This window comes from Strix aluco, chromosome 1 (genome assembly GCF_031877795.1).
Source record: "Strix aluco isolate bStrAlu1 chromosome 1, bStrAlu1.hap1, whole genome shotgun sequence".
In the NCBI taxonomy this organism is placed as follows: Eukaryota; Metazoa; Chordata; class Aves; order Strigiformes; family Strigidae; genus Strix; species Strix aluco.
In genome coordinates, this window is record NC_133931.1 from 74,081,902 (window position 1) to 74,107,774 (window position 25,873).

The window sequence follows — 25,873 nt, forward strand, 5'->3', positions numbered from 1 at the left end:
ATTAAACTTTATGTATGTTTAATTGGAGAACTATGGAAAAGAAATAGCCAAGAAAGACTAAAAGAACACTATGAAAGTTCAAAAATTCCTCTTTCACCAGCCTCAGCCTTGTACCTTTCCTATAATTATTTCATTAACCAGTATTTTGGCATCATCTCTCCCTTGCTTGCTTGTTTATTCATTTGATAAAGAAAGGTTTAAGGAGGCTTTTCCTTTCAAAAGTTGTGATCTTTGACTGCAAGACCTGGAAGTTTGTATCTTACCCTCTTAGTCCCAGTTAATCTTAAACCAGGCCATATGCCAGTGCTCCTCTCTCTATTTGGTCTGGTCAAATATATTTGACTTTGTCCCAGCTCCATCTAATTATGTTCAAAATTCCCCTAATGGCTGCCTCCCCTTTGCTTCCATTGGATTCCCCCAGTTGCTCTTAGAGGGTGGCTTATACTTAACTCTGCACTTCCTATTCTTGTTTTCTTCTCTTGGAGAATAATATTTCTCTCTCTGTCTTTTCTTATCTTGAGATACTGTTTTTAAAAATGATAGGAGTCAACTAGTCAACTATCACAGCATCACAGAATCATCTAGGTTGGAAAGGACTTTCAAGATCATCTAGTCCAACCATTAACCTAGCACTGACAGTTCCCAACTACACCAGATCCCTCAGCGCTATGTCGACCCTACTCTTAAACACCTCCAGGAATGGGGACTCCACCACCTCCCTGGGCAGCCCATTCCAACGCCTAACAACCCGTTCTGTAAAGAAATACTTCCTAATATCTAGTCTAAACCTTCCCTGGCACAACTTGAGGCCATTCCCTCTTGTCCTATTGCTCATTACTTCGCTAAAGAGGCTCATCCCCAGCTCTCTGCAACCTCCTTTCAGGTAGTTGTAGAGGGCGATGAGGTCTCCCCTCAGCCTCCTCTTCAGACTAAACAACCCCAGTTCCCTCAGCCGCTCCTCGTACCACATGTGCTCCAGACCCTTCACCAGCTTTGTTGCCCTTCTTTGGACACGCTTGAGTCATTCAATGTCCTTTTTGTAGTGAGGGGCCCAAAACTGAACACAGTAATCGAGGTGCGGCCTCACCAGTGCCGAGTACAGGGGTAAGATCACTTCCCTGTCCCTGCTGGCCATGCTATTTCTGATACAAGTATGTCTTTTAACAACACCTTAAACCTTCTCAGAAGGAATCCTCCATAGGAAGCGTTTCTTCACAGTATATTATTTTCCTGATTTCCATAGAACTTTTGGGATTTATATATGAATACCAGCTTTGGGAAATGGACATGTCAGATGGACAGCTTCTGGAGCAGACAAGAAATGCTAGAAGACAGGTATCTCTTGTGTGCCAAGGCCTCGTTTTCAATCTTAAGCATATTAAAAGGCTTGCTAATCCACTACTTCTCCCAAATTCTTGATTGGAGAGGTTTGGAAGTTAGTGTTTGTAATACAGTTGCTATTACTAAGCAAAGAGTATTCCAGAGGGCACTTTGTTACATTTCAAGATGCATCTAACGAAACCATCTTGCACTTGTTGAAGACCATAAGCTGTGTAGGTTCATTGATACAGCTGTCATAAACCCATCAAGTTTGGCCGCTTAGTTCTGCTTGGATATATATTTAGCTTTCTTAGATGGAAACTTTTGGAGATTTTTTTAAAAACTGAATTATCACCAATACAGGGTAAACTATTTTGTAGTTTTTAGTTCTACAGTTTGCATTATTGCTAATGTATTTCTGCTGAAGTGCTTAATTTTGATGGTTTATATTTGTTTGATAACATTTTCCTTTTTAAGCACCATGTAAAGAAGTCCAAATCTGTTCTGATGCCATTTTTGCAGGGATATCCTGTACAGCTTCCACAGATATTTCAGTAAATACAAAAGATGAAAATTTTCACACTATAAGCTTGGACATAATTTAGTATGTGCTACACAGCCACCTAACCTGCAACCCACTCATAGCTATTAATAGTGGTGCTGTGTGTTACCTCTTATAAAGAAAACAATATTTTTGAGACTCTCTGACCTGCATAAAATAATGAAGTTCAGAGAGAATATTGGTGCATAATTAAGCAGACCATAGTTGGCTGTAAGGACAAGTGTCAAGTGTTTTTATGCATCAGTAATGATTCCTAAGATTTCATTGTAAATCAGCCCAGGAAACAAACAGTAGGTGCAATGCTGGATGCGCATTAGGAGTTTGATGAGTCATGATTTCTTCATGTCTCTGAGCAAGAAGATTCAGCTGGCCGTGCTGTATAAGCACTACTAAATCTACCTAGAAACACATTAATGTAAATACAGAAAGGTAATTAACCCTTATCAGACAAGTTACTTGAAGCAAATCCTCACATGCTTGTGATCAAAAATGAAGGACAGAATTTATCTTCTGGCTTACAGGGGAGGTTCTGTTTGGTTATATTTCTCTCACTGACACTAAATATGTCACTTTTTCATTCTAATCAAGTTTGTTGCTTTCTGCTGCTTTGATGAATGGAAGAGATAGTAAAATAAACTTGCTTTGTATTCTTACATAGTCTCAAATGTCTTCCACAGTTGCTCTTTCTGTTTCAGATCAAGTTCTTTACTTCTTTTTACTATAGTCTTGATTCTAATTAGAAACCTTTTCCAAAAAGAGTTTGCTGGTTTAATTTTTCTCTACAGTCATAATGCTCTTCTCTCTTAGTATCTTCTTGGGCTACGGGGCTAACAAAATGAAGCATAAAAGAATGTATGAAAATCAGTATGTTTAAACAATGAGACATAATGTAGAAGAAATACATAAATACTTACATGTAAGGAAAAATGACAGAAAAAGGACTGCTTCAGTTTGAATGTGCTGACCGAATGTAAACCCCCATAATATATATGTGTGTGTGAAAGGACAGCTTTTCAATTACTGAATGTTAAGAGCTAACTAGAAACTAGGAAACTAGAAAGATAGATCTTTTTTGAACTCAAACTCATCAATTTCAATAGAATAAATTAAGACTGATTTTTATGTTGCTTTTAGGAAAAGATCCACAAAAAGGAATTAAATATTTTTTTTAGATAATATTGGAATGGTATTTATAAATTTCTAAATTTCAATATAGATATTTTTCTAAATTTTCTTCTTTGTATTATTTTGAATATGTGCACTTCGAACTGTGAATTTACTGGATTATGACATAATATTGCTATTATTCTTATTACTTTTATTTTTCTGTTTATTAAAGGTAGTTAAGAACAGTTGTTTCTTGATTCAAAACACACACACCTTTCCACACACACTTATCTCTATTTGATTTAGGGTTTGACATAGCCCAACTGGGTTATGTGAAAGAAACAAAATTTCGCTTTTGCTTCCATCCTGCCACAAGGTTATTGAATGCTGGCTGCTGGCCTCTTCCTCTCTGCATTTTTCCATGACTAAACGAGTATGGAGAGCGGATGGCTGGAGACTGATTTCACTAGGTCTCCTCACTTGCTGGTCTGAAGAGTTAGTTGAATATTGAAAAAGGAGAGAGATATGTACTTCTTCAGGTGACCCTTAACTTTTCATCACTGTAAAAGAAAGGGAAGCATGGGGAATGGGGTAGATTATCATTTGATGTCCTGGGTATTGTTATTTGGTATTATTTTATTTAGATCATCTTTTCCTAGAAGCCTTGAAAATTCAGGACTCCAGACTGACTGGATTCCTCCTTCCTTCCCTCCTAACACAGTGTGGTGCAGAGTTACAAGGAATTCCTCCTTGTGCTCTTCTCCACAATCCCCCAAATTCCTCTCCATTTCCTAGTGACAATGTTTGCATAAATGTGGTCCTAACATAGAGGGGCTTTCTTGTATCATAAGCAATTTCTCAGCTACTGCCTATGAAAGACTAGGTTGATACATCCTCAAAAACTAATAATGGAAAGAAGAGCTTAAAATTATCATGTTCTTTTGCAGATGACGGTGATATATTTTTGCCTATATACTGTCTGTTATTTCTATTTAATGTAGATAAGTGTGTTTTTAATCAGGTTAGGCTGTGTGTCAAATCTTATACTCCAGTAAGTCCATGAACATTACTTTTTTTAACACGTTATAACTTTGAAAATATTGTCATGTGTAGGAGGAAGGTTAAAATCATTCTGTGTTGATTCAGAAAGTCTGGTGCATGCAATGATGCTGTTTTCAATTAAGAAAGTTGATAAAAATTGTCATTGGCACATGACAGATGCTGGGTAATTCTGAGTAAACAGTTCACTTCAATCTACCGTACACTGGAGAGTAATTAACATTCTTAGTGGCTCAACATACTAAATGCTTAATAGGACATATTTTTCTTATTGGTCTCTATGTGGCTGTAGTTCATCCACTCCATTATTCTACCAGCTTCAACTGCATATGTTTGCTCAGTTTGTCTAGAGTTCAGATACTCTTCTTCTAGTGAAGAAAATTCTTTAGTCTTCACACAACTTCAAGACATAAAAATCAGTCCTGGGTGATGGTCAAACTGCTCTTGGCTGGTTTTGGAGCATTCTTCCTTGTTGCAGTGACTGTCAAGTATCCAATCCTTGTTTGTGAAATAGATGTTATTTCTTTTGAACTTGCTGTTTTTATTGGTTGTAAAAATGCTCTTTCATGCAGTTGTAAGAGTAAGGAGAAGTGTATTTATAGTATGATCTTAAATTCAATTTCAGCTCTTTCACAAGTTGGCTTTATCCTTTAATACTTAACTTTGAAGGCCTTTAGGCCTTAGTGTGTATCATAATTGAACATCTACTATATTTAGACTATATTACTTCATTTTCCTGTGGTGGTGAAAGTGTCAAAGGTACTCCTTTCTGATTTCAGTGAAACTCTCTGTCGCATTTAAGGTAATGAATTAATTTGGTAAGAGATGAATCCCCTTGCATTCTAGCTGGTCCTCAGAGATTAGAGGGGCTAGGGGCAGCTGGATTTATCTCTTAATAAGCATGCCAATTATGGCCGTAACTATAGGCCTGACACCAGATGCACGAACAGCCCAAGTGCTGTAGGTCTGGTTGCATTCAAGAGCAGCAGTCACGTTCTCAAATAGTATGGTTTATTCTTATGCAACACCTACAGATTCTTTGAGATTGCCTATGATAAATGCACAAACTGCAGGTTGACTGTATAGCACTACACGCAAAAAATCGATTGCAATCACACACACTTAATTCTTGGGTAATCATTTGGCGTAGCCAAGGGCCTACATCTTACCAAAAGGCATCCCTTCTGGAGATGGGCAAGGACCACAAACCTGTCGATCTGTCCCTCTGATTTGGTATCAGATTATCATCCCTCTGAGTTAGATACAAACTCGGGGTAGAAATTTAAGTACGTATGTGTGAGTGGGTGGGACTGTGGTCAAGCCATTGTTTCTTGAGTAATACACAGCACATTCCTTGGTGCAAGGTGTGCACTGTTTTTGTAGGAAAAGAGGAAGAATGAGAGATAAGGTCTGCAGGGTACTGTAAAACAGTCCTTGAGAGAAGGGGAAGAGCCGGAAATAAATCTGCATAGTCATGTCAAATGTTCCTTGAGAAAAGTGGAAGAACAAGACCACACGGTCTCCACCTCGCTTCTCATTCCTCCTTGGTGTCACGGCGACACAACTCACTGGATCTCCATCCCGTCTTGTGTTTGTTCTGGGCACCATGTGTTAAGGAAATGCGTGTTTTACAGATTTTTCGCTGTTTTGCTTTTCCCACAATTCCAACACTGGTCTTATTGCCCAGTTGGAAAAATATTTATTTAAAAAACTGTTTACAGAATGTTTTCCAAATTGTTTATTGAGATTTTCTGCAATGTTGGATGCCAGTGATTTGAAACCTCAATTTGTTATTGCCATCTCCTAACCAGAAGTGCACAGTTCACATACCAAAGTTACCAAGGCTAAGCCTCAGAATTAATTTCCTGGGAAAATTTCTGTACAGCACTATAAAATTTCAACTGTGTCATTGTTCTGCTGCTGTTCAGCATTGCACACTCATGTTCCTGTATTTTTAATATGTTTAGTAATGTCTTCTTTATATGGTGTCTGAACAACAACTAGCTGCTGCTTTTTGATTGTGTATAAATTTCATGAAGTAATTGTGATCTTGAGATACTGTCTCTCTTTGGCTGTAAATGTTTTTCAATCAGAAGAGTGACCAGCATGAATTCAGTGAGCTGGCTCTTCTTTTATAATTATATTCCACGGGTTTTTTGCTCTTCATTGTTCGTACTGTAGGTGGCTGAAATTTACATTGCCTTTCTTTTAGCTGTCTTTAAAACCATACATGTAGGGTGTCATTATAGTTTGCATATGGACTGGGCACCTTCAGCTTCATCTCACCAGTACAGTTACTTATTTTGGGACAACAGAGGCCATTCTCCAGAGATTTCTGTGTCTCTACATTGCAGGACATTCTTCCTTAAGCCACAGTCAGAGAACAAAATAATAAGACTCTATGTTTCTGATCTTGTGTTGCTTATGAAACTGCTATCTGTGCATCAAAGTCATTAACCTGCTTATTGGCTGCCCAAAGAAAATTACTTATGAACCCCTGATCTTTACATCCAGAATTAAATCAGTTAATTTGGGATTCATCTTAGATCAAGTGGGATTGTTGTTGTTAGTGTGGTGATCAGTTTATTGATAGATAAGCCAAACCATTTTCAAGGCATCAGTGTTGATTCTGAGATTCCACTATAATATGAGGAATGCAACGTATCTCATTAGAGAGATAAAAGTTACAGAAAATAGAAATTCTGTATGACTGTGAATTCATAAATTATTTCTAGGTGAGACACCCATCATTAAACTCTGGAGGACTGCATTGTGTCTTCTGAAAGACTTAGAGCCTCCTTTACAAACTTTGGACTGGAAATGATCCTGCATTACAACTTTCACTCATACTGTAATTTTTTTCCAGATTAAAAATTCTGGAGACATCATAATTTGTGAATACTGCTGTGTATGTTGCTGTATATTTGCATTTCAGCTACAATTACCTTTCTCAATCATACATTAAAGAATAAATTCAGCCTTTTTGAGTCTACTTTAGGTGATTTTTAGACTTACAGCTGAAAGAGGTAAATCATCTTGACTTTGTCTGCTAGATCTTTACATGGAAATGTTTAAACCCTTCCCTCAAATAAAGCCCACCTTCCACAAAGACAGATTTGGATACTTTTGTTTAAATGGATTCCCCTTACTATCACAGTATTATCACTGTGATTTAAAAGTACACTGGAGTGTTAATTTTGGAAAATGTATAAAAATGGAATAAACATCATGATATGTGTGGGTGTGACTTTATACGCTTAGTTGGCTTAATGAATTTACCATCACTGATGAGGTCTCCATAAGAGGTAACTTGTTGACTGTGCTCATTTACATGTTCACAATATCTTCTTGCTGCAGTGGTATCTATGATGTTGACACCTGCAGTGGCACATCTTCCACAAGGAAGGAATAGGAGGAGAAAGAAGGAAGAGAAAGTGATTAATGATGGAGACTTCCTTCTTATCACACTGTTTTTCCAAAGAAAAAACTGGCTCCTGGTGAAGAAGAGCAATCTCATAATCTGATAAAAAAAAATGAAGGAGAAACACACTACACGGGTCATTAAAATAGAGATGGATATTGGTATGGAATTGGGTAGCAGAGAAATGGAAAAATATCTGCTGATAAGAATCAGATCACAATGAAGGCTTCTGTGGAGCTGAGATGACAATGGAGACTCAACTGACCATTGACCTCAGGAAGGTAAGACAGAACAGAAAGAAGAAGCAAGGGGTCCTCCCAGATGTGAATTACACAGATCTGGTTCTTTAAAGGATTTGCATGATTCCATTTTACTGGAAGGGTTTGTAGTTTAATATAGCATTTTATTATTTTTAGGTACAAAACAGAAGAAAATCTTCTGCTTGGGTTTTAGCTGTCAAAGGACATTGCTCAGTGATATGTGACAGTCACTGTATACATAAGTAAATGTATGTGTGTAAAGGTGGAGGTAATTCTTGAGTTTAAAGGTCTGAAAAGGCTTTTGTGTTGAAGTGAAGATGTGTTTTGCTTTACTCCCCTAAGCAATGAATTTGGGGGTTGCATGCAAAGGTTTATAGAGAGGGAAGCTTTGGTATTTGCAGTGGCCTTGGTTTCCATACTGTGCACAACCTTCTATTGTATAGTCTGAACATCTGTAGCTATTGCCAAACAACATTTTGCTACTCAAGATGATGTCTGCAAAATTGTGTGAGATAAAGTTGTAATTTCATCACTGTGCAAAACACATGTGGTAATGCATTCTCTTGATCAAAGTTATTTACTCTTAGTAGTAAAATAAAAGGGATCAGCGAGGAAAGAAGTCCCTGCAGTAATCTAAGAAAATAGGTGCATATTATCCTAGGAGCTTGTCTAGAACAACAAGTTACCTCTAACTCTTTCTGTCTGTGTATTCTCGATTCAGGTTTTAGTAAGAAAAGTTGCACATTTTTTTTCTTTGGAAGTGTATCTTAAAAATGTCTATTCTTTCCTAGGAAATTATGTAGAAGAATGTGAAATATATTATTGGTTATAAGCAAATAATATTAAAACTACTAGGATAGTAATTGGTAGGAAGAGTTATACAGGGCCTGTTTAGGGGAATAACTTTTTCAAAAAAGTAGAGATTTAGTATACTGCCCTCATGGGCTGCTACCAAAAGTGAATCTGTTTACTTCCTATTTTGAAGACAACGTATTTTTCCCTCAGCTTGAATGTAGACTGTCGTTTTAATTACTTATCTCTCAAACTATCTTGACATACTATTAAATTGACTAATGTCACGGTATTGAAATGATGAATACAGGTGTTGGACATTCTTCTGATGCTATTAATCATGTGATAGCCTCTTATGGCTTTCATAATTAGAATTCCTTATTTTTGTTTATTTATCACAATAAGCATTTTATTACTAGGATTTGAAAATCAAATGGAAAGAAGTGCGCTATTTAAAGGGGCAAGTGTGAGCTTTTGTGGTCAGTAAGGACTAAGGTGATAATGATAGAAGGTTTCTTTTCTCTGTGGCTTTCAGAATTTTTGTGTATGTGGTGTAGGAAGCGAAAAAATTTGATAAGCTAGGATGCCAGAGAACAGTAGAAGTTTTATCAGCTTGTATGATATAATGTCCAAATATTACTTAAGTTATATCTATAGGCATATGAGACTATAAAATATTCTTTGTCATTTAAAGATCTTAGAAAAAAAAATGTAACCACCAACAAAAAAAAACGGTCTTGGAGTTTATTCCATCTAATAATTTTGAACTATATGTATAGGAAATACATTATTTTAACATTTTAATGAATGTGTAGAGCAAAACAGAGCTCCAGTATTCATGAAGAAGAAATGCAGCAGTGTAAACTTGATGTGTCAGAGAAAATTAGAAAAACTTTCACTCCTAGGTCATTTTTTGAAGTGTGACTGAAGGGATTTTGTGTTAGGTTGGGTGGCACTCTCTGTCCAGTGTCTAGAAACAATTGCTGGCATGCAGATAACAGCAGTGTAATTGACAGCAGATGTGAATTTGTAGATACGCTCCTGCAGTGAATTCATAAAGCATTTTTGCAAGAATATTTTTGCATCTGAAATTGTTCTATATATACTGCTCATATCAAATGTTAAAAGCTGTCAGACTCCAGAACTCAGTGATGACTTACATAAGCACTGTCTTTGCTTTAAGAAGAAATTAAAACACAATCACACACATGAAATCAAGATATCCACCCAATTGAAGTGAATATTATCACATATTTTCCTAGAACATAATTCATAATGTGTATTTCTTAAAGAGGTATTAATTTGATCCAATTGCAATCAGTGGCTAATTATACTTAGATTAGGAACAACTGGAAGACTGGTTTACAAGAAGGATTAGATGAGCTAAATATACATTGACTAGTCATATGTCCACACTTATATTAAATCCCAGGTAAAGTAGATAGTTATTTAAGCATAGGAGAAGATATCTTGCTAGTTAAAAATACCCAAGTTAAAAAGGCTGTTCAGTCTAAGAAACAGATAATTCTTCTGGACTGAGGAATTAAACATTGGAAGCAGTGGCATAAAAATATCTTGTGTATTTAAAATTATAATCCATAACATTTGTAAAAACAGTCCTATCCTGGGATGAAGGTCACCACTGTGATGCCTTAGGTGACCAAAGCGATGCTTTATGAATTCTGTATTTCTGTTCCATTGGTTTTGGAAAAAGATCCTTAACTTTTTGGCATGGGAAATATATAAAAGTAAAAATCCCTGAGCTCCATCTTAGCGTATTTCTTCACATGGCACATAATATCTGTGCAAGGTATTCTTATATACAAAACCAGAGTCAATACAGTAGGATACAGTATAGGGAGGAGATGTATGGAAGCCAACTCTACAGTCAGCTATTTAACAATAAATGCTTTTTAGCCATGTGAACAGTATTGTTCTTACTACTTATATTTGCTGTGTTAGTATCTGGGATGCAGAGGAGTCTTCAGCTCTTCATGCGTGGTTGTGATACAAAAATATTAGTAATGAAATCATCCTACCTCTGCAACTGATAGTTGAAATAGATAAGGTAGATAAAAGGCTGGAAGGTTCAACATAGACAAGGAGAAGAAATATGCTCAGTCAACAGTAAATCTCTGTTATTTCATTGCTCTTAAAGAATCATTGTTATAGCTATGTTCCATCTATAATGATAGAATAGACCAGGAGTTTTCCAAAATCCAGTAGTCTGGGCTGAAAGGCATGATCTGCAAAAGTTTTATTTAATGCCTCCTAGTTAGATTCAATTACACCAGGCATGCTCCAGCCAAGACTCCAGGCCTCTGATTCTTACAAAACAGACCTGTGTTCTATTAACTAAATAATCAGAAAAGCATGAAGAAGAACTGTGAAAACTGTGTTTTGTAAAAGAAATAAATTGGGGACACATGCACACACAAGAAATCCACCCACATAAAATAGGTCAAAATAAATTAAATGCACATTGTCATACTGTGTAACTGATAATGTATATTGTTTCAGGTTACATTAATTTTATGTAGTTGTAACTAGTAACTCATTATATCTAGATTAGAGAGTACTCCTTTATAGAGAGATTATTTGTATTTAATGTGCATTGATTAATCATGTAGCTGTACCTATTTTTAGAAGAATTAGATGTCTCACAAAGAAGTTAATTATCTGGCATGAAAAGAGAATATAAACTTGTGATTTGCTATAGAAAAGAAGGGTTTTTTGTGTTAAACTGGATTTGTTCTGAAGATTTACTTTACAGAGATTACTGATTACACTAGTCATGATTGGTTTTCACTGAATTGTGAATGATGATAACTGCTCTATATGAGATTTGCTGTGTAGTATCTGATAGAATTACTGTATATTAATTTCCATTCTGTATTTTTTCTACAGGTTGTGAGCAGCTCACAAAGAGGAAGAATTCAGGTAGTTGCATGCTATTATTTGTTTCATTTGTCCAACCAGATTATTACAACAGAAAGCAGAACTAGTCAGACACTGTATCATGTTAATGCCACAGTTATCACCATGAAAAGGGAAAGCAGACTTCCTGAAAACTTGTACTGATTCACCCCTGGATTACATTACTTTGATTACTTACAAACAATGAATGATGTGGGGCTGTTTTGTCCCCTTCTGCACTCACTGTTTTTGACCAGTTGAACGTATAAACTGTCACTGGCTTCCTTCTGAAATCTTGGGTGCTTGTTCCTGTCACATAGGCAGTCGTTCTTCTGTTCCCTATAAATCCGCACTGTAGACCACCCACTCTCCCAGTAACGCTGCATATATCCTTCTCATCTTTTATCATGTATGAATTGCAATACAGTCTTAAAAAAATCTACAGATCAGTTCTAATAATTCCTGTTACTGCTCTTTGGCTGTTTTTATGGGCAACAACGAAACCAGGATGGAAAAAAGACTGAAGACTCTTTCTCTGGAAAAAGGGTGTTTATGGAAAAATGAAGTTTAGTGACAGAGATACTGTAGCATCTTCTTCAGAAACTAGTGTTATCATCTCCACACAGGCATCTAATATTTAAATTTAATAATTTAATCTTATTACTCAGCGACCATAATTACAATGTAACACCTGGCAATTAGAGTTCAATCGCACTTTTGTTGTGGTTTATACCAGTGATTTTTATATATTAATCTAGCCAGAGAGTTAATTACATGAACCAGAATATTTCAAAGTAAATTTGGCGTGTTTTATGATCCTCGACTCTGAAAAAGTGAGTAGGAAAATATGAACCCAGACAATGAGAATAAGTTAGTTTCCAGCTCATGTAACTGACTTGAGATTTGACTAATAAATGGTAGCTACTTACTGTAAATTCTACGGCAGGGTTTTGCACTACTATGATGGTGTATTTAGAACATCACCACAAACACTATATTGTCATGTAAGCAGTGATTAGAACATGTAGGTTGCTATGAGCAGATAATTTTTGAGCACATAACTTTTTTTAAAGCTGCAGGGTAATTAATTCTGTAGATAAGCATATGTTTCTTACAAGTTTTTATTGTAGAAAACAGCTACTGTTAGGTTTCAAAACATGATAGCAAACTTTTTGTTTTCAGTCCGTTGTGTTCTACCTTTTCCAAGGAATGTCAGGCCTCTTCTAGAGTTGTCACCTGCCCATGTTGCTGAATAATATAAATTAATGAGCTTTTCTTTGTCTTCTGTCATGGATTAGTCAGAATTTGTTTGTAGAGCACCCCAGATTCTGCAGACCACCATCTGAAAAATAGTAGTAGACCACCGGACTGGAAATCAGTAGTATTGACTCACAGTCCTAGTTTAGTGTCTGCGATGATATAATGTAATGTTTGCCTTACAATTCTTGGCTTTTTCTATATATCTATAATGCTGCTTTGTTTCTTCCATGCAGGGGACTTTATTACATCAGATTTGTAAAGCATTTGAATGTAAAAAATGTTCAACTTTTTCTTTCTTGAGGAAGCTAAATTTACTGTTATCTGTAATACCAAGCAACTTAAATATATTAAATGATGGCAGAGTTTTGAAGGTGTTAATCTACTGAGGAGGTAGGTACTGTTTTCATTAAAGTCTCTCTGAGGTATACGGTAGATTAACATCAGACATCTGGGAACATTTGCAGCTGTGGAATATGTAGTCTGTCTAATGGCACGGTGAGGAAGGAGTTATTTGCAGGGATGGTTGTCTTCCGACATTGCTTACAGGTTGACATGATGCTGAGCATTGCTGTGGTCTCTGAGGACACAGAGAAACAAGTCCTGTTTTATTATTAAAATTAGGCTATAACATTTCTGTACAATTTATAAAAAGTATTTTTTGTTCCTTATACAACTGGTTTCCATGGTTTACATTAAAATAAAATACTGCTATTAAAAGCTAACAGGTAGCTTTAATAATGTGCATCAAACCATGTAAATATGAATGGATACCCTAGGGCATGAACTCTAAATCAATTCATCAAAGATTGCTAATAATGAAGCAATTAATTTGAGATGGGAGAAGATATTATTTCCCTTCCAGAGCTGACAAGGTTCACAATTTCAGTTCATTCCCTCCCCACTTCTTCCTTCCCTCCTCTCGGCAAAGCTCAGTTTTTACTCATAGCCATGTGTGTCAGACTTACCATCTGTCAGAGTCCTAGCACAGCCTGAAGAGACATTACACAAACGTACATATCTAAGCAGTTTAACTAGAACAGGTTGTATGTCATGCACTGTTAAAACTGTATTCAAACCTGTTTGCATTGTATGCTGTACTTTTCCAAAGTAACAGTGACTTTGGGAAGGAAAAAAATAAACAACAAACCAAACAACAAACCCAAACCTCAGTAAGCAGTGCAGTTGCAACATATATCACAGTTCTCAGTAAGGGCAACAAGAATATGGAGGAGAATTTGATTATAATTTGGGTGGTAATAAGATCATTGTTGTTTCAAAGCTTACAGCATGATAACATATAAATCCAGAGACTAAATCCTACAAATAATATGTGATAATTGAGTACAAAATGAAGGTATGAAGAATTAATGCTAATCTTCTGGGCAAATACAGCTGCCACGTGGAGCTGTGCATTGTGTAGTTAAAGCTGCTATACTGAAACAACTTGTTTTATCTGTGGTATAGTAATGAGTTCAGGTATTCCCCAGCTGGGCTGGAAGTAGGCATGCACATGACCTGAGCCAACCTTTTCTATATCAGAACTGAGAGTGACTTTGGCAGGCAAGCTAACTGTAATTGGCTGCACTCAGCACCTTAGCAGATGTGCTCAGCACGCATTAGGATCAGACTATTTTGTCTCTATGCAGCAAAACACCACTGAAAGCCACTGGAGGTTTTGCTTGACCAAGATTTCCAAATTGACCACTGGGTCTGTTTTCACTCCTAAGAAATATGTCATTCTCCCACGTATCTTTTCCAAAAATCTTCTTAGCTTATTTTGTGTGCTGAATTAGAAATATCTTGAGAGTGAAATGTGGTATGTGTTGGGTTAGATAGATTCACCTCTGCATTTGTACTTGTTTAAGAATGATGTAGGATGATTAAGATGATGCTAGGTGATGCAGCAGTGGTGGTTCATTTTTCACCTAACGAACTGATGCTAATATACTCCTTAAGGAATTTATTTTGTAGGGAAGTCTGTTTTAATTCTATCACCTCACGGGCCTGGTCCAGCCTTCATAGTGGTGGTTATGGAAAGCTAGAGGTTGTACTTGGCCAATATTTTAGTAATTTTAGTTCATGTAGTCTTAACAACTGTGATCCTGTGTAGTAACAAAACCTTGCAGCTATTTTCAGGATTATTATTTTGTTTCAAAATAATTGGTAGGAAGGAGATAGCTCCAAATAGTTTATTTCCACAAGCAATGTATTTTATAGCGAGTAATGTATAAAGTGTTAAGATTTGAAGTCTCTGAATCCCTGTTTTCATTTGGGAATCCATTATTACTTCCCCACCAAACAATATACTGGAGTGCTTTTGTTTTTGTCTGCCTGAACTGAAGCTATGAACAAAAGGTATTTGAAAGTGCATTGCCAGATAGATAACTTTTGAATGTTCCCAGATCAAGAGATACAGCCTGTCTCTAGCTACAAGTAGAATAACAAGGAACATTTTCAGTGATGATTGGTAAAACTAGGAAGAAAATGCCCAACAATTTACTTAATTAGTAATAACAGTGAATGAAATAAGTGCCAATAACAATCAGGCTGTAATCTGTACTTATACAAATTCACAAAGTGTGAGTATACCACAAGATATTTCCTGGATAGCTTTGCTACGTGCCAGCATGAATAGCAGGGACTCCACACATAATGCCCAATATACTGATCAGATTTCTCCTTACAGGTAAGAAAGAGGCGAGCGAGGCTTTGGCTCTTGTCCTTTTCTGCTAGCTCAGTTCCAGGGCAGCAGGCTCTGTACCAATGCTAATGTGGACTGGATTAAAAAGTAATCTTACAGAAGCATCAGACCTACTGTAGTGGCTGGATCTGTGAAGCTGGTTTCACTCCTAGCACTCTCTCAGAGACTGTGTTTTCTCTACGTGCTGTCTCTTGAGGGCAGAATTGGGTTTTAGCTTTTGAGCTAGCTTTTTAATATGGAAGTTGATTAAATGCTAGATCATAGATGATAAATAACTAAATAATCAAATTATATCAGACTAAGTAAATTGCTGGATGTTGTGAGAAGTCACTCTTGCCTTGTGTAAGAACTTTGACCTTGGCACTGAGCTTAGTACTTGAAAGAGTTCTTTATCAGAATACGTATTTAAATACAGCTTTTCTGCTAGGTAACATTGTTTGTGTGTATTTATTCCTTGACGACCTTGCATTGAGGCCCTAACTTGTCTTTCCATGATTTTTCCCGATGAGTTTACAATCATTTGTGTTCAGAGGGTTTGTTTTACCCTGTTACCCAAGAAAGGGATCTTATCACACAACTGTAAAGAGCAGTGAGTGCCTTTGCACCCATTAATTTTGCTCCCTGAAAATGACTTTAAAAATTAAACTGAACTGCCTCTCATTGGCTTAACTGTTTTTTAAAATATTTTTATTGTATGTTATTTTATTATACTTGGCTATTAGCTTAACTAGACTTGTGGGAATAAGGCTGGGTTCTTTCCACCTTCTGCCCTGTACCTAGTTTCTCAATTCCTCCCTCATGTGGAGTTAACACTTTGCGATTATCCTGAGAGTCTGTAAGAGTGAGATGCATTAGTGCATTAGGGTCACGTAGCTACCTAGGTAAGTGTTAGATAAATCACAGTATGTCTTCACAAAGTCCTCTTATGGCTTATTTGAATCCTGGAAGTGCTGTGGAGGGAGAGAAGACAATTAGGAGATAAAACTTTTTTGTCCAGATCTGTCTAGAGATTAAGGTGAAACCAATGAAGCAGAAGAATGTCAGTGAATCCAAAAGTATTAGCATGCCAGTTTTCAGAACTAAAACATGACAAAGGCTTCTTTAGAACCAGGAATAAACCTTATTTCTTTGGAAACATAGGATCAGTTCCAGTTATTGTTGCTGTCTCTCTTTATCTACAGAGATGACTTTTTGATATTTTAAACATAAGATGCCAGTACAATTTTTCTTCAACTATTTGATCTTTGGTAGAGACATATTTTTGTGGAAGCATACTTCCTCACATGGAAACTAATAAACAAGCCTTAAAAAACCCCACAACCTTCAAACCTCTCAGAACTTTTGAGGATTTTCAGGTTTATATAGATCTAATCATGGGTGGTTGCTGTTATTTTTACAGCATACCAGATCCCAGCCTGGTACATGTTGGAGAGACTTCCCCTTTTTCCAATGTCCTGATATTTATCAAATTTGAGGCCAAAGAAATTAAAAAATGAATTTCAACTTTCAGGGGGAAAAAAAAAAAAAGGACGACCACTTGGACACATTCCACAATTGTGTTCAAACACCACTTTAATGAAGAGAGAACTTTTTTCTCTACAAATGGAGTGTAAAGAAGAATTCTCATATTTATCCCAGATGACATTTTAGAAACCCCAGGCTACACAGCATTCCAAAGCCTCACAGTCACTGCCAGACCCTGAGAAATGGTTGAGGAGCTACTAATAACAATTGTAGCCTGGTAGGCACAAACAGCTAGAGCGCCTGATATTGGATGGCTAAAAAGGGGCCTAAACTGAGTAGGCTGCTTACGTCTCTCGCCAAAGTGAAACCAAAAGCAAAAATAGGCAATGTGGTTTCCCTCGAAATGAGTATGAGAACATTTATGTTCAATATCTTTGTTAATGATTTGGAGAGAGAATCAGATAACAGAAGTAACATTTCTTAATGACGTACAGTCACCTCTAGGATGTGGAGAAATGGGCAAAGTAAGGTAGAGATTTTAGAAGTATTAACTGAATCTACGTGTAAACTGCAAATAAATTTTATGTTCACTTCCTTTTTCCTGCTTTCCTAGTTTTTTCTCTAATGCAGTGCACCTCAAAATCACCCCAAATCAGAGTGACCTGGTTGAGAGTCCTAATGAAGTCAACACATTAAGACTCATAGCACAACAACAAAAAAAATGTTATCTGCAGATAGAGCTGGGAGTTTTCCCAATGTGGCAGGTTTACATTGCCCTGTGAATGACAGTAGATTCAACCTGAAGCTAGGAAATGCTGTAATCTCTCTTGTGACTAGGAAACCAAGAAGTAAAAACCACATTGGTGATATAAAACAGGGCAGTATAACAGCTTTTACCGATGGCAGAAAACTCATTCTCACACCCAGGAGGTGTCTGGGAGCTAACAGCATCTGTGTCAGGTCAGGTATCTCACAGTTCTGTATGTTTCCATTTCTTTATTGTGGCGTTGCTCAGTGCTTTGAAAAATTCCATCTATTTCTTGAAGAAAACTAAAGGACCTATATAGTAGAGGTTAATAAAACCATAAAGGTCATAGAGAGGTAAAATATAAAATAGCTTCCCACAGAAAGGATAGGGAGCGTCAGGTGACACAGGTGTAATGTTCATAACAAAGCAATGATAGTGGTTCTTTAACTTACACATAGCTTGTAAGTAACCTCTACAACACTTTGCTTATTGTGAATATTTAGGATTTACGAAAAACAAATTGATAATTTACTAAAAGAAAGAATCTACAAGAATTCTTCCTGTGCCAACAAACACAGCGCTTCATGCTCAAGATTTCACTGAGCTGCAAATTAGGAAGTATTCATAAGAAAGACCAATGCCTGCTTTCTTTCTTTGTTCCCAAACTCTTTCCTAGGTATCTTCTGCTGACCATTGCTGGAGTCTGAGTACAGGGCTAGATGGATCTTTGGCTGCTTTTGTGTGGCTACTCTTTGAGAGCTGTATTGTGCCTGTTAGGCTTGGATTCATAGGGCTGTTGACCAGAGGATTTGGCTAGGTCTACATCAACGTGTAATTCTGCACAGTAGGACAGGATCAGTAGACTGAAGCTGAGGCCCCTACATCTATAGTATACACTACTCAGGGTTTTTCTTTGGACTAGGTTTAACCTCATCTTCTGGACTGAATATCCCCATCATGTATGTAATCATGATGGATTTGATTCAGTCCTAGGGAATAGTGGTTTTTGTACTCCTGAAGCAGAGGTTCCAGTTTGATTCCTTGTAGAGGTAATCTATTTTGTGCTTACCCAATCCATCTAGTGTGCTGAACCAATGCACAGTAAGTGGAGACAACAAGGGATTTGTTCCAAATTTACAATGATATTCTGAACAAAAATATTAATATCACTTAGTTCAACTTTGGTTTAGTTTCTTGCAGACAGATTTTTCTTCCCATTTTTATAACAGTGATGTTGGTAATGGCTTCTGAGCAACTCTTTTCTGGTATGTGGAGCGGGTCTGATGCCCCAAACAAACAAGATCAGTAATTAGTTAATTAGTATTATTAATGTGTGTGTTTAATAGGAATGTCTGCAGAAATAAGGGAATTAGCTATGTTCAATGTTATTATAGAGCGGGTTTGTATCAAAAGTGCTGAAGTCTATCCTTTTGCTTGGCAACACAGAAGAAGAGATTTTAATATGACAAAACTCCGAACTGAAGACTCAAGAACAAATTCAACAACATGATGATGTGAACATTTTGTGCTTGTATTTGTGAATTACATCTCTGTCACATAACAGAGATAGCAGTCTGATAACAGTGAAACAGGCACCACAGAGCAGATCTGCCGAAGCTCGTTTACATTTAGATAGAACTGTGCTGCTGTCCCAAGACAGACAGTGTAAGGCAGTGACAGAAGCAGAACTTTCATGGAGGCACTGGAGTGCAGGAAAAAAGTGTGAGGTCATGAACGCTGGGGAGATAAAGACCAGAGCAAATTTCCTTTGGGTTTTGTACAGGTGGAGAAGGTTGAGATTTCCTTCTGGCATTGCAGAGCGAACTGGTTTGGGAATTGGATTGATAATCAGTGGTTGTGGCACTGGGAGGAAGAATGTGGATGGCACTGCTTTGAGAGGGAGAGCTGGTCAGCTGTGTCTTGCCTTTGCCAGCACCTCCTGGTGAGTTTTTACAGACTGAGACTGCAGTATGAAACTAGCCTATGGGATCTCATCACACTGCAAGTATTGGCGTCATGCTTATGTGGCTAAAAGGATTGAAGGGACAAAAATCTCGCTTGTGACTTCTGTTCTTTGGTCTTTCCCAGCTATCTCTGCCCTTTTGAAATAAGGTGCTGAGGAGATTTAATTATGGAAATAATCAGGTGCAGACATACTGAGTTTTTTAAAACCTGGAGAACAACGCCTGGTATAATTAACTGGATATAATTGTAATAGTCTAGGAGTAATGTACTTTATATTATTTCTACACAAAATCACATAGCTGAAGCAGATGGCTAATAATTTTTGTCTTCATAAAAAAACCCAAACGTCATGGAATTTTTTGGTCCTCCATGAATAAGAGAATAGACACCATGGGATTCAAGCCAGAATTAAGTATTTTCAATTTGAAAAACCAGTGTAACGTATGTGATTAAATGTCAGCTGTTCAGACAGAGATGGAAATTCCATATTCAGAAGTGGTTTTCCTTTTTAATAATGAAGATATTTTCCATTCTGAATTTTGAGAGAATTCCAGCTGATTTAAGAGAGGTGTATTTAAGGACTTCTGTGTGACACATCATTACTGCTTGAAATCTTTAGCAGTATATTATAATCTATTTTATGTCATCTTAGATTGGGTACAAAAAATGTAAATTCTGACTTTTTGTGGTTGTTTTCAGGCTTTTTTTCATAACATAAAAGAGTGCTAGATTTAATAGAGGGCTAACCATGTTGTTATCTGAAAAGTGGATTCGTGCTTGGTGTGCAATAAACCAACCTTAATGCGCTCAGGAGCGATACTGTATTTATTCAGGCCTGGGTGCTTGATGGACTTTTCCACAAATCAAGCACACCGACAGCAGGTTTTCATGCTCCTTTTATACACAAAAATCAGAGGTTAGTACTTTTCCAGACAAGTCTATTGGTGATTAGTGATTGGTTAGTGATTAACATACAATTATAATAATGCTTCTACTACTACGCATGCTCAGGGGAAGGGTCTTAAGTGGTGCAGGGGTCTTTTTGACCTGCGGGTGTGTGTTTTAGTATTATAATGAAGATAGTTCACTTCAGGACACTCAAAAGTTACTTTCATTCCAAGTTAAGTAGTGGAATAGTCGCTTTGCCAGGTTGTCAAATAACTCATCCTCAACACAATCCCAGACAATGTCTTTATGGTCCAGGATAAATCCTATTTTCTAGTGTGTGGAGATAGAAGCTTGTTCTTGCCCGACCAAGCTTCAAGATCTTACAATTGTTCCCATATGGTAACTATAGCTACTAGCATAATCATTAACCATGGCTACTAGCAAATTTGAAGTATACTGTATCAATGATGTGAGATGATAAATCTCATGAAACACTTCAAAACACTTCATACAAAACACTTCACTGCCAAAAGGAATGAAAACCTTCAGCACCCGATGAAGTCAGTGAGACCTGAAAGTTTCCTCTGAAGATATGTCTGGTAAATTTTAGGTTAGAGCTTTCTCTGCAAAACATCCTACTCTGAGTCTGTGCTGCAGCCTTTTTTACTGGTTAGTCAAAGGTCTAGATCTGACCTTAGATTTAATTAAGCTAGGTATGTAGATCATAATCCATGATTTACATCAGGTTTATGTTCAGTTTAAGGGTAATAAAATGTTCTTCAGTCACAGGGCCTTCAGTTGGATGATGTGAGCAAGTCTTCAGGTACAAAACATACTTATTTGTATGTTGTAAATCCTCCTGCTATTCATTCAACTGCACAGACAGAATTTGCAGCAACATCCAGGATGTAGCCCTTGAATAACTTTGTGGGGTTTCTTTAAATGCACAAATGACACATATCGCTGCCTTAGTCTAAATAATACCTTGTTCCTAAAAGCTTTTCCACATTAGACTATTACACTCTAATGATTATAGCTGCACTTTAAATACAAATACTGTCGTAATTTAGTGGTGAAAGAATAAGTCATGCATACCTAAGTTTGAGCTAATTCTAGCTTTTGAAAAACAACCATTTACAAGCTTATTACCTCATTTGATGCAAGAATGAGTCATCTTTTGCAGTAATGCTCCTTTGAATGAGGTAAGATAACACCCATGCAGTGTACTGGACAAACCCATATGTAAATACTGGGGGTTTGCTTTGTGCTTCTGTATGGATTGTGACCATATGGTAGACTCTTCCTTTTACAATACATGATAATCAGCTGAACATTTCATGCATAATAACATGGTGTGTCGGTGTAATGGAGCAGAATAAAACACTTTTGTTTAAATGGGTACTTTTACCTTGTTACTGAAATTCACCTTGCTGTTAGTACAGTCACACATTTTGGGAAAATATTTGTGGATGTGTGAGCATGACAGAAACTTTACAGCTTTTGGGATAGGTATTGTTCTGCTAGGAATGAAATTCCTTTCCATTAGCATTTAAATTATAAAAGAAAGGAAAACATAACGGAAACACAGTAGTCATTGTTAAAGCTGCAACTGCCCTTTCATGAAAGAATGGATTTTGAATATTTAATGCTTGCAAATTTTGTGTTTCTTTGTTAAAACTGGCGTATTTAATCTGAGTGTGAGGAAAATTTTGAGCTAAATACCAAGGAAAACTTGAGAAATTAATGATGGAACAGGGTTATTAAGAAAAGGGGAGGCAAATGTTTTTTAAAAGTTATTAGAAATGTCTTTTTGCCCTAGTGTCTTTTTTTTTTTTTTTTTTTTTTTTTTTGGTCAAAATAATGATTGGATGGACATAATGGTATCTGTTTTACTAAAGAGTTGAAGTTAAGAAATATGGAAATTCATCTGGCTGAACTAGAGATGTTTGAAATGGCTCTGAAGTCTATTAAAATTTTCACACATTCACATTTCCAAACCAATAGTGGACATCACATGTCCCATCCCAATAGCACCTGTCAAGAGGCATAACAGCTGGTATAAAATGACAGTTCCTTTAAGTAAGTGGGAAAAAAGTGCTGATGTTCTTGCTCCCCTTGATTGTAGGATATGGACCCAATGGACTATATGAAGTAGAAGAAAGGGCTTTATCTGAAGAGAAATGTAGTAAAGGAGGCAGGAGTGAAGCTGCTGCAGATACTTCACAAGGAAGGAGGGGGGAAAGGAAGGAAAGGATGAAAAGAAGAGAAAAAAATTGAGTATGTAAAAGATTCAAAGGGAGAGTAGTAAAGATGCACAAATACAAAAAGAAGACATTAACCTCAAGATGTCACCTCTGGCTTATGAGAACCAGGTTGCTGGCAGATGAGAGAGTATGTGCAGGAATATGTATCACTATGTGTTATATACTTGCCTTTCTATGTTTTTCTTGAAGTTTTTGGTCCTAGCTGTTGCTGGAATGGGACATGGGACTAGATGGCTTTGTGCAATGACCCAGGAAGGGCATTCTTGCATTCTTGTGGTATTTTGCAAGAGTAGTGAGGAGGTGGAAGCCTGAAAACAAACAAACAAACAAAAAGAGGCAGCCTTATGATGAGCAAAATGCGTCCTTGTAGTTCGATTTCACATTTGCTGCCTGAGGATGTGATTTGGAAACTGTCCAAAGAAATAGGAATGCCTGAGTCTGAGTTTAACTCTGGTCTAGCCTCAGGTAAACTATAACATCTTGCTACATGGATGATAAATACAGAACAAAAATTACACACCAGCCTCACCCAAGATACTGAGGGGATGCTTATGTTGTTGTCCCTCAAAGAGGGTTCATTACCCAGTGTGCAAAAACCAGTCTTACAGAGACAAGATATCAATTTATTCCTTATTTGCACAAGGATGGGTGCTAGGTGGTAATTCTACAAAGCTAGCACCCCACACAAAGGAACTACAGCCTATTTATCGTGTTACGTGATTAGTAAAAAGCTAAGTTTACACTCATTGGTCCATAATTACCATTCCATCTGCTATTGGTTACTTATATTTAAATTAGCCTTGTTTGCTATGTAAATTAGCACACATGCTCCTTACAGTTGTGGGAGGGCAAGTCTTTTTGGTCTTGAGTTGAGTTGGTGTTTGTGATCTTGGCTGCCTTTACCTCTCCCTCAGTTACCACAGATTTTTGCTGACCCCATGCTTCTTGGGCAATCATCCAACCTCTGGCATATTCTGGGGCAGAATGTTTTTCTCTTACTAGTCTCTAAGTTCCTCTTCAATGGTATAGTCATTAGCAAGGCCTACATTGTATCAGGCTTACACAACAGAGCCACAAACTATCAGACTTACACAATAGAAACAGCGATTAATGGTTCTTGTGCTTGATGAGAAACATTTGTACTGTCTACAATGTCAGTGGTCATGCGAAGCCTCTGTTGCATGCTGTATAAAAAATATTAACATGATTCCATTCTCAGCTGAACTCCTGTAAAAATTGTGATGTGCTGGTGGAAAGGCTACTGGGAGTCCGCTGTTAAGGTCTGCCTGCTACCAGGTCTGCCTGCCACCAAAGTGAAAACAAGGTACTATTGCGTCAAATGGAGATTAGCTGCCTCTATTTGTACTGCCAATCATACTTTCATGAAACTGTTTTTTTTCTTGGCCTTTATTAAAAATATTTCGGGAGTTCATGTCTCTCTGATGTCAGAGTGGATCAAATATCAATAAAGGTAAGGAATTAAAAATAAATTTATTTGGGAGAAGATGCATCTAATTCTTCCACTGTCTTTTACATGTATTTTTATGTGCAGGCATAAGTTCTTGCATCTGTAGGAAATACTTATATCTTTAATGTATTTATTATTAATATTTATTTAATGTATAGAATATTTATATGCACACACTGTTTTAAGTAAATAAAATTAGTAATAAATGTTATGTACATATACACACACACACGAAATAAATATTTGTATTTATTTATAGAAGATGGTAATTGTTTCCAACCTGTATCACTCTGTAGTATCCTACTAGGTTACTGGGCTTGGGGAGGAAGAACCCCAGGTACCAGTATATGCTGGGCTGACTGGCTGGAAAGCAGCTTTGCAGAAAATTACTTGGCACCCTGGTGAACACCAACTTGGATATGAGCCAGCAACGTGCCCTTGCATCAAAGAAGGCAAATGGCATCCTGGGCTGCATGAGGAGGAGTGTTGCCAGCAGGAAGAGGGAGGTGATCCTTCCCCACTGCTCAGCACTGGTGAGGCCACACCTGGAGTGCTGGGTCCAGTTCTGGGCTCTCCCAGAACAAGAGAAACATGGACATACAGGAGAGAGTCCAGTGGAGGGTCATGAAGATGATTAAGGGACTTGAGCATCTCACATATGAGGGAAGGCTGAGAGAGCTGGGACTGTTCAGCCTGGAGAAGGCTCAGGTGTAATTTTCTTAATAAGTAGCTGAAGGTGGGAGTGCGAGGATGGAGCCAGGATCTTTTCAGTGGTTGCCCAGTGACAGGACCAGAGACAACAGGCACAAACTGAAGAACAGGACGTTCTGTCTGAACAGGAAACACTTTTTCAGTGTGAGGGTGACTGAGCACTGTCACAGGTTGCCCAAGGAGGTTGCGGAGTCCCCATCCTTGGAGACATTCAAAAGCTGTCTGGACATGGCACTGGGCAACTGGCTCATTGTCAGTCTGTACAGATATATTAGAGTATGTTTAATTAATGAAAAATAAGACGCTATGAATGAGAATTAGTTGGCTGTGATTATTTGGAAGAGTGCTTACATTTCTCTGCTCCAAAGGAAGATACAGACACACTCATGCTTTGTCTCATTACTGTGGTACAACAGAATCTACAGGAAATAACTTACAGTACTTTACTGCAATAAAGATAAAAAACTGATTTTTATAAGGCTAAAGTGGCAATTTACTACAGTGGAAAAGCAGCAGTGAAATTTTCTGTAAGCTTAATTCAAGGAGCTGAAAAAAATGCAAGTCATAAAATCAAATTTATTTTTGAACAGGTTTAAAAATTCTATAGATGATTTTACATTTATGGAGAATGAACCAGCCTGAAGACTCCTCATTAACTTTCAAGGGCCATTTGGCAGGTAATGGAACCCGTCCGCTAAAACATGTATTCTTCTTGTCTTATAGACACATATGCCTATCTTTGAACAACAAGATCCACTGTAGGAGGAAAAGTGGCAGAGAAATAAGACAGGGAGAGGCATAAGGTTGAGGGTAGAGAGGAGTATATAGAGTAACAGAAAAACAAAGAAACAAAAAAATTCCCATGCTACAATGAACAAGAAAAATGGAAAACTACTGGAGACTTACACGTATGTCCAGGAAAAAAACATGAAGATGCAATTTCAGACTGACAGCCTAGTTTTTAAAA